The sequence below is a fragment of the Podarcis erhardii genome (assembly GCF_964252035.2).
Source record: "Podarcis erhardii genome assembly, chromosome: 1".
Lineage (NCBI taxonomy): Eukaryota > Metazoa > Chordata > Lepidosauria > Squamata > Lacertidae > Podarcis > Podarcis erhardii.
The window spans coordinates 539,281-557,952 of NC_138497.1; the positions used below are offsets into that span (position 1 = coordinate 539,281).

The window sequence follows — 18,672 nt, forward strand, 5'->3', positions numbered from 1 at the left end:
GGGGGCACCGGAGGGATCCTTGCACCACGGAGCCAGATATGCTTCAGAGGGGCCTGCCTCTCAGCCTCTTTTCCAGACTAAACATACTCAGCTCCTTCAACCATTCCTCATCAGGCTTAGTTTCCAGACCCTGGATCATCTTGGTCACCCTCCTCTGCACACCTTCCAGCTTGTCCACATCCTTCTTAAATTGTGGTGCTCAGGACTGAACGTAGGACTCCAGGTGGGGTCTGACCAAGGCAGAAGAGAGTGGGACTGTGACTTTTCTTTTTTCTTTTGGCTGGATCTCAACAGGCAAAGGGTGCAAAGTGTTGGTGCTGCCACACTGAATGGTCGATCCTTTCGAATATGGTACAGCTATTATGTGGCTCTTGTAACAGTGCTGATTCTGCTGATCAAAGTGGTCACAGTGGGTTCAGGCAAAGTGGTCTCAAGTGTTTATCGGCTTTATATACTAATAAAAGGTAAAGGGACCCCTGACCATTAGGTCCAGTCATGGCTGACTCTGGGGTTGTGGCGTTCATCTCGCTTTATTGGCTGAGGGAGCCGGCGTACAGCTTCTGGGTCATGTGGCCAGCAGGACTAAGCCGCTTCTGGTGAACCAGAGCAGCGCACGGAAACACCGTTTACCTTCCCACCAGAGCGGTGCCTATTTATCTACTTGCACTTTGACGTGCTTTCATACTGCTAGGTTGGCAGGAGCAGGGACCGAGCAATGGGAGCTCACCCTGTCGCGGGGATTTGAACTGCCGCCCTTCTGATCGGCAAGTCCTAGGCTCTGTGGTTTAACCCACAGCGCCACCCGCGTCCCTAATACTAATAGTGGTGACTCCTTAAACTGTAACTCCATACTAACTGTGACTCCATACTAATAGTGACTCCTTAAACTGGGCCCTCTAGCAAACCAGCAAGCGGTGCCAATTTCTCTTTCGGTTCCCCTCCCCCTCCCAGCACCTCCCTCTCTGCCCCCCCCCTCTTTTACACCCACAGCAGAGGAAGAAGATTGCCAGAGGGAGCAGAAGCCGAGGCTGCAGCATCTGGGTCGCTGGAGGATGCTGGCGGGGGGGGGGCGGGGGGCACAGTAAATGAAGCCTAGAGTTCCAGGAAGAGAGAAAAGAGCCTCTGCTCGTTTCCTGCTAGGGTTGTAAGGGTTAACCTGCTGCGTCTGCACATTAACCCTCAGCAGACCATGGACGGGGGTTGGGGGCTTTCCTGGGGATTCCCGCAGCAAAGTGCCCGCTTGCCTGTGCCATTTTGGAGGCTGGGATCTGTCGGGGGAGGTGGGCGGGAAAGGGCTGCAAAGCAGAGGCCAACATCTGCTCGCCTTGTCAGCTAAACTGGGGCAGTTCCGGAGGGAGAGCGAATCCACACACACTGAATTGAGGGGGGGGAGGGGGCGCTGATGCAGAAAAAGGAGCTCCGCACTCCTCCCCTGCAGGGAATCTGTGGGGGAGAGGAAGAGGCTTTGCTTCGCTGACACTCAGAAGCCGGGAAGATTCGCTCAGGGTCCTCAGACGCCTGCCAGTCATAAGAACATCAGAAGAGTTGATGGATCAGGCTCAACTGCCCATCTAGCGCAGCATCCTGTTCTGACGGTGGCCAAGCTCGTGAGAAGCCGACAAGCAGGAGCTGAAGAAAAGAGGACTCTCTGCTCCTGTGGTCTCCATAAAGGCACCCAAAGAGCCCCCTGGACCAGGCCAGTCAATGGTCCATCTCGTCTCCTCCTTTGTTTTCTAGCAGCCATGATCCAACAGGCTCTCCTTGTGATGTGATGTTCTTTGTTGTTGTTGTTTAGTCGTGTCCGACTCTTCGCGACCCCCGGGACCAGAGCCCGCCAGGCCCTCCTGTCTTCCACTGCCTCCCTCATGCTGGTAGCTTCGAGAACACTGTCCAACCATCTCGTCCTCTGTCGCCCCCTTCTCCTTGTGCCCTCACTCCTTCCCAACATCAGGGTCTTTTCCAGGGAGTCTTCTCTTCTCATGAGGTGGCCAAAGTCTTGGAGCCTAAGCTTCAGGATCTGTCCTTCCACAGTGGGGACGTCCTTCCACAGTGGGGACATTGGTTCCTGGCCGGGAGTTGATCATGGTGAGGGTTTGCCAAGCGTGCCTTCCTCTTAGCACGTTTCTCCTTTTCGTCACAGTCCTGAGTGTGAGCGTCTTCAAAACCCATGACACCTTTGAACACAGAAAACTAACCATTCAGGGACAAAAGATAGAGAAAAGCCTCTTTCTTTCTTTCTTTCTTTCTTTCTTTCTTTCTTTCTTTCTTTCTTTCTTTCTTTCTTTCTTCTCCCTCCCTCCCTCCCTCCCTCCCCCTACCCCCATCTCTCCATGAGAGCTCTGCTGGATCGTGCCCCCTTCCATCCCTTTCCTACCGGTAGATTTGTAAGAAAACCAGAGTGGGGAAGAGGTCTCTCTCTTTCTCATGCGCACCCACCCCGCTTCCTCAAGGGCGCCTGGCGCAGAGCCGCTTCCCGGCCGAGGAGGCCTCTTGCTGAGCGTGGAGCCCTTCTGAAAACGAGCCATTTTGCGTGGAGCAAGGCTTGCGCTTTACAACAAGGCGAAGCACAAAGGCGTGTGCCAACGCGGAGGGCTCTTTGCCAAGAATACCAGGGCCTCGCTTGGAGAGAGAAAAAAGTTCTCGGCGGCACAAGGAGTCGTTAATTACCCAACAATTAGGAGCAGATTGAAGCGGAGAAGGAGACGAGAGCGAAATGTCAGTATGAGCGGGGCTCCGTGATTTCCTGTTTGCTCATCGTACACCTGGCCTATTCTTCCAAATGTTCCTCCCTCATTAATTATGATAAAACCTTTCCAAGGCAGAGCAGAAGCATTTGGGGCTTCCAAAAATAAGTGTTTTGAAAATATTTAACTTCCGTGCGTCAGGCGTGATTGTGTTGGGAGACGTTCCCAGGTGCGGCTGCCTCTGTTGTGGATGCCTCCTCCCGGCAGGAGGGAAAGGAAGACGTCTTCCAGGAGCGCCTGAATTCCAACAATGACCACCCAGTATCCCTACGCCCCCTGGCAGAAGAGAGCCTGGAACAAGGCTGAGCATGGCAGCTGCCTTCAGGAAATAAGAGGAACTGCTGGATCAGGGCTAATTATTGTCTCCTCCCAGTTGCCAACCAGGCACCCCAATGGGAAGAAGCCCACGAGCAGGATCTGAGCACAGGGGAATAAAAGCATAAGAAGAGTCCTGCTGGATCAAGCTCAGTGATCTATCTAGTCTAGGATCCTGTTCCCACAGAGCCAACAAAATGCATCTCATGTGAAACAGCAATCAGGATTTGAGCACAAGAGCCCTCTTTCCTCCCAGGATGTCCACTAGCTGGTATTCAGAAACACTGCTGCCTCTGACCACCATGGAGGCAAAGCATAGCTTTTGGGGCTAGTGGCCTTCAATGGCCCTCTCCTCCTCCAGGGATTTGTCTAATCCTGTTTCAAAGCCATCAAGGTTGGTGGTCACCACTGCCTCCTGTGGCAGGGAGTTCCATAGTATGCACTGTGCAAAAAAGAGCTTTATTTTATCTGCCCTGGCTAAGTGCTGGAACCCCTGGCATCTCTCATCACTCAGAGACTGAAGGCACCAATGGTCTGAATCACAGAATCATAGAGTTGGAAGGGAACCCAAGGGTCATCTAGTCCAACCCCCTGCAATGCAGGAATAAACTTCAGATGTTTAATAATAATAATAATAATAATAATAATAATAATAATAATAATAATAATAATGTTTTTATTATTTGTACCCCACCCATCAGGATTTCCCCAACCACTCTGTGAAGCTTCCAGCAAAATATAAACAAATAATAAAATGTCAAACATTAGAAACTTCCTGATACAGGGCTACCTTCAGATGTCTTCTAAAAGCTGTGTAGTTCTCTATCTCCTTGACATCTGAGGGAGGGCGTTCCACAGGAAGGGCGCCTCCATCAGAAGGCCCTCTGCCCAGTTCCCTGTAACTTTGCTTCCCTCATTGAGGGAACCACCAAAAGACCCTTGGAAGTGGACCTCAATGTCCAAGTTCAGCATCCTTTAGCATCACAGTTGTGCCTGTTGTTACCTGGAAAGAGGGGGGGGAACCCCCAAATGTATGCTTTCCAAGTTCCTTCCTAGACGTTCCCTGAGGAATACCAACTGTGCAGACACAAACCCCACACCCCATGGTTTGACTATGCTGTGTGAAGAAGGACGTCCTTTGTCTGTCCTGAACCTTCCAACATTCAGGTTCCTGAGATGTCAAGGAGTCCCAGAGCCATGAGAGAGAGAGGAAAACCTCTCTCCTTGGCTATGCAACCAGTGTTGATGGATGGGGACACACACACACACACACACACACACACACACACACACACACCACAGACCCATCAACTCTGTTTTATTGTTCTTATTACAGTATTGTCTTGTCAGGTTGTGTACTGCCTTGTGCTATTTTATGTAAAAGTGCAGCTTTCGGATATTGAGAAAAACAAGCGAAGAGAGACCCAGCAACCCACTGCCAACAACCGCAGATTCCTCCTCCCGGCCTCCCAGTTTCACTGTAACAACCGGAAGCGGATCTGGCTTCCTCCCAACACAAACCCCCCTCCCCAGGTTTTTGCGGGGTCATTTTTGTTTTTGCATGAATGAGCCGGAGCTCAAATCTGGGGAAGCAAACAAGCCCCTGGTGAGCTGCTAAGACAGAAACACACAAAGGGCAGGAGATGGAATTATTCCATCTGGCTGAATCTCTTTTGTGGGCTTCTAAACTAATTTTGCATTGTTAAGACACGAGGAAACTCAGTTATGACAAGAGATTGAGAGAAATGGGCCTGCCTCATCACCAAAACGCTCTCCCCTTTCCCTCCAGTCTCCCTCTCCCCTTCAGCTGCACTCATAGAATGGTAGAGTTGGGACCCCGAGGGTCATCTAGTCCAACCCCCTGAAGTGCAGGATTCCCAGCTGAAGCATCCCTGACAGATGGCCACCCAAAGTCGAGAGAGCCCACCACCTTTCCAAACAGTCTGTTCCATTGTCCATCACCTCTTAGCCCTGGAAAGTTCTTCTTAATGTTTCACTGTAATCTCCTTTCTTGTCATTCGAACCCATCCTCTCTTGCCTTTGTATACCTGAAGGAGCTTCTCCACCCCCATTGTTCTGCCTGGACCTTGAGGTCCACTACTGAGGGCCTTCTGGCAGTTTGCAAGAACCAAAGCTACTGGGAACCAGGCAGAGGGCCTTCTCAGTAGTGGCGCCCACCCTGTGGAACGCCCTCCCACCAGATGTCAAAGCGATAAATAACTACCTGACAATCAGAAGACATCTGAAGGCAGCCATGTTCAGGGAAGTTTTTAATGCGTGACATTTTAGTGTATTTTGGTCTTTGTTGGAAGCCGCCCAGAGTGGCTGGGGAAACCCAGCCAGATGGGCGGGGTACAAATAATAAATTATTATTGTTATTATTGTTATTATTATTGTTATTTGTACCCGGGCTTACTGTCTGGAGGCTGCAGTTACTCTCTTGCAAAGCTGGGCAGCTGCCCTTCAGGAGCCAGCTGCACGCACAGCTCAGAACTTGATCAGGACTCTGTGGGCGAGGAGTTTGATAGAGGTGTGGAAAGAAAGGGAAAGAAAGACGCCATAAAATGCGGAGGAGAGAGAAGAAGTGGAGAAGGAGGAGAGGGAAAGCAAGCGATGCTTTCCCTCTCTCACCTCCCTTTCCCTTCTCCATTCCTCCCCCTTTCATCAACACACATTTTCCCTCTCTCCCTCGTCCCCTCCATTTCCCTTTTGTCTCCCTTGCTTCACCACCAACTTGGATGGCTTCAAAAGGGATTCAGACACTTTCGTGAAGGAGAAGGCTCCTGGCCACAATGGCTGGGTTCTACTGCCACTCTTGGAGGTTGGGTGTTCTCCAACATCCCGCTGATCAAAATCAGGACACTTTCTTTTTGGTCCTGAGCTCTCACAGGAGCTAGCCTACTTGTGCAAGAGCACGAGACAAAAAAAGGGGCGTCTTTTGGTCTGGCACTCTGGCGTGATCCAGAAAACTCATGCCAGAGTGCCAGTCCAAAAACCGGGACATTCCAGGATCCAGCTGGAAGCCAGGATGGCTTCTGTAATTCTGGGCTATCCTGCTCAGATCAGGATGGTTGAGGGGTCTGAGGTGAGGTTGTTGTGGTTTTGTATCCCAGTTGCTGGAAACCACAGGAGGGGAGAACCACTCTGGCTATCAGGTCCTGCTTTGGGTCTCCCGTTTGGGGCATTTGCACGGCCACGGTGAGAGCAGGAGGCTGGACTGGGTGGGCCTCCTTTGGCCTGATCCATCTGTTTTTATTTTCACTGCTAAATTGCCACTGGAGAGGCGGAGCTGAGTTGCAGTGCTTTCTGGATCGTGGTGTTGGCCTGGAAGAATCCTGAGCAGATCAGGTGCATTTATTTCCACCAGGGAAGATTTTCCTCCTGTGCAAAACCTTTCCAGTTCCAGGAGACAATTTGGTTGCAAAACAGCACGAGCCTCACCCAGAGCCCTGATTACAGCCCTTTGCATTGTTGCCGCCTGGCCGTGACTCCTTTCGTGGGTGTATTAAGAAATAAATACCATTAAATGAGGTTGTTATCACTGCAATCATTCCTTACCTTACAGAGCCTGAAATAACAAGATTGCCCTTTAAGTGTCTGATAGAAGTCTAGCACGGAGGTGTGATGCTCTTGAAAGGGTGGGCGAAGAAAAAATTATATAGTAAGATCAGCCCGAGGAGTTGGGAAAGTTTTGGATGTGAAGAAGGGGAGAGAGGCCCCCTGGGGTCCTAGTGGGAATAGGTTGGGTGGAGGTCACTGGGCAGGGGAGAGGGCACTTCCTTGCTATTCTTTGAAGACCCTCATTTTTTGCTCAATGCAGTGCCAGATTTACGTATAAGCTAAATAAGCTATAGCTTAGGGCCCCACTCTCTTGGCCCCCCCCCCAAGAAATTCAAAGAAGAAAACCCTGGATTTACATTTCCAAAATATAAGATAAAAAACAAATAAAATAAAACCTACATATAGCAACAGTGTTTTGTGTTGTGTGGGCTCCTATGATGTCAGTAATGGGCCCCACCTACTAGCCTGCTCCCTAAAATACCACTGGTTTGCTCCTTTCTATATATAGGGTGCCTATATTCTGCATGGACTGGTTGCAGGGCAACATGTGCAAATGGCTTGAGATACCTATGAGGTCCATCAATTACCATATAGCATATATTCAACAGAACAAACAGTGACCATTTGTTGTTGACAAAGGACAGCTGGACAGATAAAGGGCCCCATTACCTTCAGTAGCTGAGGGCCGCATCAAACTTAAATCCAGCCCTGGCTCAATGGCAAACGAACATCAAATTCACACAGGATTGGGTGTGTGTCGAAAGAGTGGTGGACCCAAGAAGAGCCTGCTGGATCAGGCCAATGGCCCCATCTGGTCTAGCATGTTGTCCTCACAGTGGCCAACCAGATGCCTGTGAGAAACCCACAAGCAGGATCCAAGCACAAGAGTCCTCTCTGCTCTTCCAATTTCCAGCAACTGGTATTCAGAAGCATTGCTGCCTCCTTAGCATCCCAGACAAGGGAGAGAAACTCCTAGCTGGGAAAGGAGAGGGGACCCCGGCCCCAGTTTGGGCTCCAGCTAGAGGACCCCTTGGGTCCCTTCCAACTCTGCAATGCTATGATTCCATGATTCTAAGTTCTGCCCTGCTTTGGCTCAGCAATGGACACCCAGAGGCCCGCTCCATCTGTAGGCTAGACTCTCTGGAGGGTGATGCAGTCAGGATCTTGCTCATTTCCTAGAGTAAGACCAAGTTCATATTTCCGCCAAGGCAGGCAGGTTTCTGGGCCCATTTGACTTAATAAGCACCGCAGTCTCTTTGGAGCGCAAACCTGCATGCAGCTGGAAATGTGCCGTGGGTTTCTGAAGCATCCCAGAAAAGGTTGTCTTTGGGGATCCTCCTGGCTTGCCAAATAATGTCACTATTCAAAGGGAAAAACAGCCTGGAGGCAAAGGGGCTGTGAAGAGTTTTGTCTCTTCATGTCCTGCCAAAAGAGGCACGGATCCCGCTTAACTTTTCAGACTTGGGAGTTGCAAAATGAAAACCCTTTCTGTTTTCTCACAATATCCTCGCACCTTATTAACTGTAAGCCAGTCCTTGAGGGTGTGCTGATTCCTGGTTTTGTTTTTCAGGAGCTGTCTCTCTGTCCTCTCTGTCACACACTCTCACACAGCTGGGGGCCACTGAATTTTCTAAGCCAAGCTCAGCTGGGACCTCAGATTTCAAAAAGAGTCACTCACAATTCTGTTCAGGCATTCTGAGTGGTTTGGAGTCGGAAAGGCAGGAGATGGAAGGAGCACTTGCTAGAGAGAGTGGCCAGTCTGCCACAAGCCGCAGCTTCATCTTCACGGGAGGGTCTGCCGTGGCCCCCAGCCAGGAAGGCATGAATCATAGAATGGCAGAGCTGGAAGGGACCCAAAGCTTCATTTAGTCCAACCTCCTGCAATGCAGTTCTGGCACAGGATTTGTGAGGTCACAGAGTGAGAGAAAAGACCCCACAGTACGGTGCCTTGCTCAGCCCCCTCCTGGATTCCTACGTCCAGTTCTGGGCACCCCACTTGGAGGAGGATATGGAGAAGCTGGAAGGTGTGCCAAGGAGGGCAACCAAGATGCTCAAGGGTCTGGAAAGCAAGCCTTGTGAAGAGCAGTTGAGGGAGTTGGAGACGTTTAGCCTGGAAAAGAGGAGAGCGAGAGGACATATGAGAGCCATCTTCAGATATCTCAAGGGCTGTCACATGGAAGAGGGAACATACTTGTTTTCTCATGCTCTGGAGGGTACGACCCAAATGTGGGATGTAATCCACTGGGAGCAGTCAAATACAACATTCCTTGTTTTGCTAGAGTGGACATGCGAGAGAATGTTTGGTCCAGCCAGTCGAAACTTCCTGTTCCTCCTTTGACCAGGTCTGGAGCATCCTTTCTTGCATGGGACTAGTGGGTGGGCATGACCTTTCCAGACCTGGTCAAAGGCCAAGTCATGTAGCCACCTCCTTCCTCTTTGATCTTCTTTTTTGTCCTGCGAACTTCCTGTACTGCTGGCTGCCAGCCAAGCAGTCCCCCAGGTTATCTCCTATATGGGGTAAACCTGTATGTATAAGTTTGTAACTTTAAGCCTTAAGCCTGCCTTCAGGGATCACACTGCCTGATCATGACTAAAACTACTTTTGGTTACTTGTGAATAAGACTGTGGTGTCTTTATTATTTTAGGAGGGATCAAAGGGGTCTCACCAGGAATAATAGAACATATCTCAATCTGGACAAGCCAGACTGAATTGCTTATTGTCTTAAGAGGCTCACACCAGTTTGCAGCCAGTTTTCTGCTGCGTAAGAAGGGGAATACACTCTGCTAAGTGAAGGAACTTTCTAGCGCAAGTTAGGAAGGATATTAATAATCAATATATCCTCTCCTGCCACCCTCAACATTCCCACACCAAACCCATGACTTCCAGTGACAGGAAAGGAGATTCCTACTAAACATCAGGAAGAGCTTTCTGACCGTAAGAGACATTTGACAGCGGAATTGTCTCCCTTGGGAGGTTGTGGACTCTCCTTCACTTGAGGTTTCTAAATAGAGGCTGGATCACTCTCTATTGGAATTCTTTAGCTGCTTTATGAACTCCCATCCTTACCTACATTTTCGTCCTCACACTGCGAAGCAGGAGGGCATCCCTGTTGCCCTGGGGAGCAGAATGAGGAAGGGCCGAGAAGGACAGAGATGGGGTCCAGGTGTCCCCAATGGTGGGGAGCATCTGTGTCCCTTCAGATGTTTCTGGGCTGCTTATAAACCCCATCAGTATCCGTGGCTGATCTCCATCTGCTGAGACTGCTGGGAATTGAGTCCCACAAGATCTGGGGGGAGGCACAACTGTTCCCCACCCCTGCATGGCACACATCTAGGGAGATCAAGATGTCCAAAATCCAAGGTCTTGGTTTGGGCTAGTCTAGATGGCTGGGCTCCAATAGGAAGCAACCTATGTTTTCAGGCGCAAAACAATTTCCAAGCAAATGAATTTATTCCTTCTTGAATAAATTCCTTCTTGAAGTGTCAGATGATCCTTCTTGAAGTGTCAGGTGACAGTCGTGACATTCAGCATATTCCTGTGAGTACTTGTTTTTGTTAGGGATTTGTGATGGACACCTGTCTTCTCAGAATGGCCTTGGTGACCCTGCAGGCATATTGGGTGGTACATGACACACATGAATGCCCCTCTCTGGGCATGCTATTTTGGGGTGGGCAGAGGCACAGGCAGATCCATAATCGGCTGTTTGGAGCATGGGAAGCATGAGTGACACCACATAGCACATAGCACAGCACACAAACACACCCCAGCCCTCTTTTAGCACTGATAGCAAAAACTGTCATTCTCAAAGACAGCTCCATTTTAATACATGAGCCAACAACTTCGATATATTGTGGAAATAAATTTGAATTTGAATCAGTAGAGACCCATGTTAATTATGCGGGCACTGCAAAGTTAATCACCTTAGGCAGGGCTTTGCCATGTTAACACTTTCGAACATCCTTTTGGTTCTTGTTTCAAGTAAGTGTCAATATTTTGCATTCCGGATCCTGCCATTCCCCTCAAACTGCACCATGGAAGAGGGGGCATGTAAAACATTTGTCTTCTCAAAGAGAACCACAGGTTCTTGTTTAAATTATCAAGCCAGCGCTGTGCATAATTCCAGCCTGATTTACTCCCCTTAATAGTCATTTGCATTTCATGATATCACTTCTATGTTCCCAGTCCATCATCTGCAAAGATCGGAGTGGCCGTAAAAGGGGAAATGAATAATCTGCGTGAATGCATTTGCAGGCTCCACCTCACTGCCTCCTCCAATCTCTTTACCCACCCTCAAAAAACAGATATTCCTTGCGGTGCCCTGTGGCAGTTCTGGGGGGGGGGGGTCCAGTAGCCAAAGGAAAAAGTTGGTGTCCTGGCACGCAAGGGTCAGGGCAGGATCCAAGCAGACAGCAAGTGGTGTTGTGGACTTGGGGGTTGAGACTTCCTTGGGCAGGCAGGTGTGAGGACCAAAGGCAAGGCTGGATCAGGACCATGGCCCAGCTAATCCAGCATCTTGTTCTGACAGGGGCCAAACAGGAGCCCATTGTGGCATCAAGGGACTGGTACTCAGAAGCATGGCTGCCTCCAGCGGTGGAGAGCAGAGCAGAGACGCCCAGGGCAGCCATCCATAGTCCTCTCCTCCTCCATGAATTTGTCCAACCCTCTTTTAAATCCATCTTGCTTGGTGGACATCACTGCCTCCTGTGCTGCACAAAGAAGGACTTCCTTTTTATCTGGGCTGACTCTTCCAACATTCAGCTTCACTGAATGCCCACAAGCTCTAGAGCTCAATTAATCTGCTGCCCAAAACAATCCCATGAATTTTGACACCACCGCCATTATTATTTGTTATATGCTTTCCCTCCCAGGGGAACCTCAAACCCGCCCCCCCCCCCAAAACCAACATACATTAATGTAATAACAGACACAACAAGGATATAAAAATGTGAGGCAGCTGTCCATAGAAGAGACTTTACTTTTTGAATAAAGCCATGCAATAACTTTGCAAAAGTTTGATGTAACAGGCCTACAAGCAAGCAGGGATATTCCCTGCAGAAATACCCAGAGCTGCAGCAGCATTCAGGGTTACAGCAAAGAGCAAGGTATTCCTTTGGGAGATGCTAGCATAGAATTTGGTTGCCAGATATCCATTGAGATCAAGGCAGCAACTCCTAAGTGCTTCAGATTCTGGAGATGACACAGGTGGCCACTCCTCTTCTGGCCTGGTCCCACTCTTTGCATCCTCCCGGTCATGTCTGTCACCACCTGCGCACCTGGACTTCTGGTGGGCCGTGTGACGCTGCCTGGGTGCTCGGTTCGTTCCCTCCTGGTACTTACATCCCATGCTTCATCCCAGGGCTCTAAGCAAGCAGGAGGTCTCAGAGGAGCAAGGACCCACAGCGAAGGTGAACTGATGTTGGAGGGGTGCTGCAGGGGGCCACTCAACAGGCAGCACCAGAACGAGGATGCTGTACTTGGTGGAATGTGAATGGCTAATTTTAGCTACAGTGGTACCTCAGGTTAAGTACTTAATTCGTTCCGGAGGTCCATTCTTAACCTGAAACTGTTCTTAACCTGAAGCACCACTTTAGCTAATGGGGCCTCCCGCTGCTGCCACCACCGCCGGAGCACGATTTCTGTTCTTATCCTGAAGCAAAGTTCTTAACCCAAGCTACTATTTCTGGGTTAGTGGAGTCTGTAACCTGAAGCATATGTAACCTGAAGCGTATGCGACCCAAGATACCACTGTATTTCGTTTAAGTCATGGGTAGGCAAACGAAGGCCCGGGGGCCAGATCTGACCCAATTGCTTTCTGGATCTGGCCCGTGGACAGTCCAGGAATCACACGTGGATCAGCGTGGGGATTCTGATCGTTCGGGCTGCACCATTTTCCCCCCTCTCCCTCCCACACACCTTGGCGGCTCCTCCTCCCTCCCTCCCTCCTCCTGGCTTCTCCCTGTCCTGCCTAGAGGAGGAAGGGGGCTGGGCTGAGCTGGCTGAGTACCATTGTAAGCCGCCCATCTCCAGAGCCAGCCCTTTCGCACCGCTCATCGTCCCTCCGCTGCTGCCACCACCAGCCCCTACAGCTCACAAGGCCTAGGGAAGCAACCACTGGGGCTCATCCACTGCTGTGGAGAAGAGAGGGGGGGGGAGTCGGGGGAGATTCCCCCCCCCAAAAAAATATAGTCTGGCCCCCCACAAGGTCTGAGGGATAGTGGACCGGCCCCCTGCAGAAAAAGTTTGCTGACCCCTGGTTTAAGTAATCCAGGATGCTTTAAGGCAGACAGGATTCTCCTGGCATGTTACCCTTTTCTCCCCCTCAAAACAACAACCACACAGTCCTCTAAAAGGTAAAACCAAAACATTTACTCACTTGGAATACGTGTTGAAGAGTAACGGATACAGCAGTTTTGTTCAGCCAGGCTTAAAATGGCAATACTAAAGATGTACCAAGTCTAGCTTAAAATGGTGTCTGAGCACTGGAGCTCAGAGATGCAAATGTCCTCACATTGTTGGCTTGGTGGAAAGTGCGGAAAAGACATGATGTGCCCAGGCAGGCAGAAGAGTACATAGCTCTACCCTCCCCTTGTCAAGGCACAGTGGGAGTGTCTCTCTCAGAAATCTCTCTAGCAAGTTTATACGAAAACTCTGTGAGCTTCAGCCCCTATCATGTGCCTGTCTAGCAAAACAGGAATTGTTGGTTTGACTGTACTTTAAATATTCTAAGCGGGTGCTGCTGTGGTCTCAACCACCGAGCCTCTTGGGCTTGCCAGTCGGAGGGTTGGCAGTTCGAATCCCTGCGAAGGAATGAGCTCCTGTTGCTCTGTCCCAACTCCTGCCAGCCTAGCAGTTCGAAAGCATGCCAGTGCAAGTAGATAAATAGGTACCACTGTGGCGGGAAGGTCTTTCTGTGCACTTTGGTTTCTGTCACTGTGTCCTGTTGCATCAGAAGCAGTTTAGTCCTGCTGGCCACATGACCTGGAAAGCCGTCTGCGGACAAACGCCGGCTCCCTTGGCCTGAAAGCGAGATGAGCGCCGCAACCCCACAGTCGCCTTTGACTGGACCTAACCATCCAGCGGTCCTTTACCTTTACCTTTTACCTTTTAAATATTCCACCTAGCTGACCCCTTTCAACAATCTATGGAGTATTCTCTACCCAGTACAGTGGTACCTTGGGTTACAAACACTTTGGGTTACAGACTCCGCTAACCTGGAAGTAGTCAACACCTTGAGTTAAAAACTTTGCCCCAGGATGAGAACAGAAATCATGCGGTGGTGTCAGCACGGCAGCAGCGGGAGGCCCCATTAGCTAAAGTGGTACCTCAGGTTAAGAATGGTTTCAGGTTAAGAATGGACCTCCGGAACGAATTAAGTTCTTAACCCGAGGTACCACTGTACCTGTAAGAATCAGTGTTTTCACATCCAAGGAGCATCTGAAAATCTAGGATTCAAGAAAGGAGATTCTGACTCAACATCAGGAAGACCTTTCTGACAGTAAGAGCTGTTTGACGGTGGAACAGGCTCCCTCGGGAGATGGTGGACACTCCTTCCTTGGAGGTTTTTAGCAGAGGTTGGATGGCCCTCTGTCCTGAATGCTTTAGCTGAGATTCCTGCATTGCGGGGGGTTGGACTGGATGACCCTCAAGGTCCCTTACAAATCTTCCATTCTATGATTCTAAGATTTTGGTGGCAGGGCTCTGGGCCTCTTGAAGATATGTCTGTGTGCAAGTCACTGGGTGACTGGGTGGGGGAAAGGGCCGTCCTGCTTGTCTCTCCTCTGGGGGGCAGGGTGTGTGGGGTTTTTTTTTTGGGGGGGGGGTTCTCCCCGTGGTAGAGCTGTCTGAGCAGGCTGCCATGACTTGCAGCTGAGTCCTCTTGGCGTGTTGCTTAAGCCTGTTCTTCCTTTTGCATGGATTGCTTTTATTGTCGTCTTTAATAAATGTTCACATTTTACATTGCTCAAACAGCACACTGGAGACCCACCAGCCTCTCTGTGCAGAACAATAAAAACATCCAAAAAACACAAAACTTGCATTAGTAAGTGAAACTCAAACTGTGATTCTGCAGCCCCGTCTCTTGGAATTGCCAATGAAGAAGCAAATGCTTGGTGGCCCCTTTTCTACCGGGAGGGAGAAAGCAGCCCCCCCGCCGCCCACACATGCACTCCCAAGATTTCACGAAGGCTCAGAAACTCAGCTTCTGTGAGATCATAGAATCATGGAATGGAAGAGCTGGAAAGGACCATCAAGGTCATCTAGTCCCATATTTTGGAATGCAGGAATTGCAGCGAAAGAATCTCTGACAGCCATCCAGCCTCTTTTTAAAAGCATCCAAAGAATCATACAATTTTAGCATTGGCCCCAAAAGCCATCCAGCCCCCTGCAGGAATCACAGCTGGAGAATCCTTGGCAGGTGGTCCCCTGAGCTCTGTTTAAATTCCTCCAAGGAAGGAGAGTTCACCACCTTTTGAGAGAGACCGTTCCACTGTCAAACCACCAGAAAGTAACTGGAATCTCCTTGTAACTTGACTGCACGGGTTTGGATCCTGCCCTCTGGAGCCAGAGAAAACAAGCTTGCTCCATTCTCCATGTGGCAGCCCTTCCGATATTGGAAGGTGGATACCATGTCTCTTTTCAGTCTCCTTTTCTCCTTGCTAAAAAGGTAAAGGTAAAGGTACCCCTGCCCGTGCGGGCCAGTCTTGACAGACTCTGGGGTTGGTGCGCCCATCTCACTCAAGAGGCCGGGGGCCAGCGCTGTCCGCAGACACTTCCGGGTCACGTGGCCAGCGCGACAAGCTGCATCTGGCGAGCCAGCGCAGCACACGGAAACGCCGTTTACCTTCCCGCCAGTAAGCGGTCCCTATTTATCTACTTGCACCCGGGGGTGCTTTCGAACTGCTAGGTTGGCAGGCGCTGGGACCGAGCAGCGGGAGCGCACCCCGCCGCAGGGATTCGAACCGCCAACCTTTTGATTGGCAAGCCCTGGGCGCTGAGGCTTTTACCCACAGCGCCACCGGCGTCCCTTTCTCCTTGCTAAACATACCCAAATCCCTCAACGGTTTTAAAAGTGTTTTGCGTTGGCTGGATTGTACCCAAAAAATTATGCTGATTTCTAAATGTGAAAACAGTTTTAATGACATGCCTCTGATGTGGAAGCTCTTCAGATTAAGACCAGATGTTCATGTCCTGCCCATTCCACCAATTTACTTATATGCATGGGTTTGTTTTAAAATAACCAGCATGATGGGAGGAATAACCCTAACTGAGCAAAATGTCTGCAGCAGCAACAGAGGAAAAGACTACTATTACTGTTTTTCAAACAACCCCCCCCCCCCATCTCTCTCTCAGCCTCGCTTGTTCTGGCCAGAGAAGTCTAACTCTTCATTTTCTTTTTATTGCTCTTCACAAATTTTAAGCCATTGACAGACAACCTCTTTCGTCTCTTTTTTTCTTCCCTGTCATTAAACGCAACGTTGTGAAAGTTGAAGCTTTAAAGTGTTTCAGACTGAATGTGACTTCTAACATGACAGATTCTTTCCTCCTTTGGAGGAGGGGGCCTCGATCCCAAGGCAGACTCAGCTCCTCTTAGCTTCCCCCTTGCAATGCATTAAAAAACTCTTCTACCCACACCCTTTAAAAAATGATAATAATTAAGCAGTGGAAGTATGATTCCATCCTGATTCTGGTGAACTGGATGAGACTGACCAAGGGGTTTGGATAGCTCAATGAAGATGTCAACCCAGCGTTCGGCTGCTGCGGAAAAGGCAAAATGCATTCTAAGGCTCAGCCAGAAAGCGATTGAAAATAAAACTTCTGATATCATAATGCCATGGCACAAATCTATGGTGTGGCAGCATTTGGAGTAATGTGTAGAGTTCTGGTGACTAGTGGCATAGCATGGGGGGCAAGGGGGCTGTGTCTCTGGGTGCAGAATCTTGGGGGGGGGGGTGAACCAAGTCCCTCCAGCCCCCCCAGCCTGGCCTTGGTGAGAGCAGAGGGTGAAGAGTACTCGCCTCTCCCTGCCCCCTGCCCAGTGTGTGAGCGCCTGCCCAGCGGTGTTGGCGAGGGCAAATGTGCTGCACACCCCCCTGGGCACCAATGAGCAGCACTGTACTCCCGCTGGCCGCTTCACCTCAAAAAGGGCAATGTAGAGTTGGGAAAGCTTCAAAAATGTGCCAGGAAAAAACATTCCTCTCCAGGTATGTCCCATGGAGAACCTTAAGGTCCACAAATGACAACATTTTGGAGGTCCCAGGTCACAAGGTGGTTACGTTGCTCTCAACTAGGGCCAGGGCCTTTTCAGCACTGGCCCTGACTTGGCGGAACGCTCTGTCACAAGAGACTAGGGCCCTGCGGGACTTGACATCTTTCTGCACAGCCTGTAAGACAGAGCTGTTCCATCTGGCGTTTGGTTTGGACTCGGTCTGACCCTTATGTTTCCCTCCCCTTACGGTTTTGATGAGGCTGCATTTTAAATTGCATTTTAACCTGTATTTTAAATTGGTTTTCCCCTCCCCTATTATGTTTTTACTATAATTTTACTGTTGTTGGCTGCCCTGAGCCTGGCTCTGGCTGGGTAGGGCGGGGTATAAATAAAAATTATTATTATTATTATTATTATTATTATTATTATTATTATTATTAGTTTATTTGTACATATATATAACCTGAGCAAGAGATGGAGGGGCTCACAGCATCAACACCCCCAACAGATCTTGCTTCTCCATTAGACACAGCTTCCTTCCTTCCTTCCTTCCTTCCTTCCTTCCTTCCTTCCTTCCTCTGCCTCTGCCTCTCCCAAGTTCTTTCGTCATGCTAATCATGGTGCTTGACTAGCCGTGAGAGACCTTTGCCACGAGAGAGGGGCTGATTGAGTGGTCTTGCTCTAGTACCTTCTAACCCCACAAGTACAGGAATCCAGTAATTGAAAGAGACTTAGGAAGTTATACAGACTGACCCCCCAACTCCTAGCAGTACACTGGACAGACCCCCAAACCCTGACCGACTCCCTACCTAGATACTTGTTATCCTTGTCTAGAGGTCACAAAGAGAAGGGGTTTGCCTGCTCTGGTCTTTCCATCCTGCTGCCGAACTCACCCAGCTGTCTAACTCAGTGTTACCCAGACTTGGGTCTCCAGCTGTTGTTGGACTACAACTCCCATCATCCCTAGCTAGAAGGACCAGTGGCTCTTTCCCCCACATCCATGACGCAGTAAACCACCACAGGTTTTTGGGGTGTGGTGGGGTGTATAAGGTGTTTGCAGAAGCATGTTATGAAAATTCAAATGAACTCTCTAGTGAACCCACCAACGGAGAAAGAGGAAGGGAGAGGAATCTTCCAGGGATTGTGCTAAACTAAAGCACAGTGATTTGAAAAGCTATTAAAACGAAAAAGGAAAAATTAGAAAGGTGATCCAAATAGCAGAAAGTCAATCCCAGAGTATAAATTCCAGCGAGTGAAATGCAATAAGGCAGCTGCCTGAGAGAGAATGCGAGGAGTGAGAAGCTAAAGCAATGAGAGCCAATAACAAGAATTTATTTTGAAAATACATTAGAAAGACTAAAGGCTGGTGGAGAATCTGAAGTGCCATTACGGAAGCAAAGTGGGAGCAGAGCACTTAAGGAAGAAGGAGCCAGCGAGAGAGCGATTGCCAGGAGGAACTAATTGAACCCGTTTCCATCTCTCTCTCTCTCTCTCTGAGAAAGTGAAGGGGGAGGTGAATTGCACACCCAGACCAACGATGGTTTATAGGTGACAGCAGAGCAGTTGCCACAAAGGGAGCAGCAGAAGCCAAAATGGTGTGGAGAATCCCCTCTGAGGGGCTGAAACATGGGTAGGCAAACTAAGGCTCGGGGGCAGGATCCGGCCCAATCGCCTTCTCAATCCGGCCTGCGGATGGTCCGGGTCATAAGAATTCCTTCATATTTATTTTCCAAAATATAGTCTGGCCCCCCACAAGGTCTGAGGGACAGTGGACTGAAAAGGTTTGCTCACTCGTGGCCTAGAAAGTCCAGGCCAGCCGCACTCAGGGGGGCCAGGAGGAGCTTTTC

The 18,672-nt window shown here is 49.8% G+C and overlaps 1 long non-coding RNA gene across 1 annotated transcript in view; it reads left to right on the top strand.

Annotated features, from left to right (window-relative positions):
- LOC309350064 overlaps window positions 1-18,672 on the top strand; it is a 961,019-nt gene that overhangs the window by 237,914 nt on the left and 704,433 nt on the right. The gene's annotated exons all lie outside the window — the stretch shown is intronic.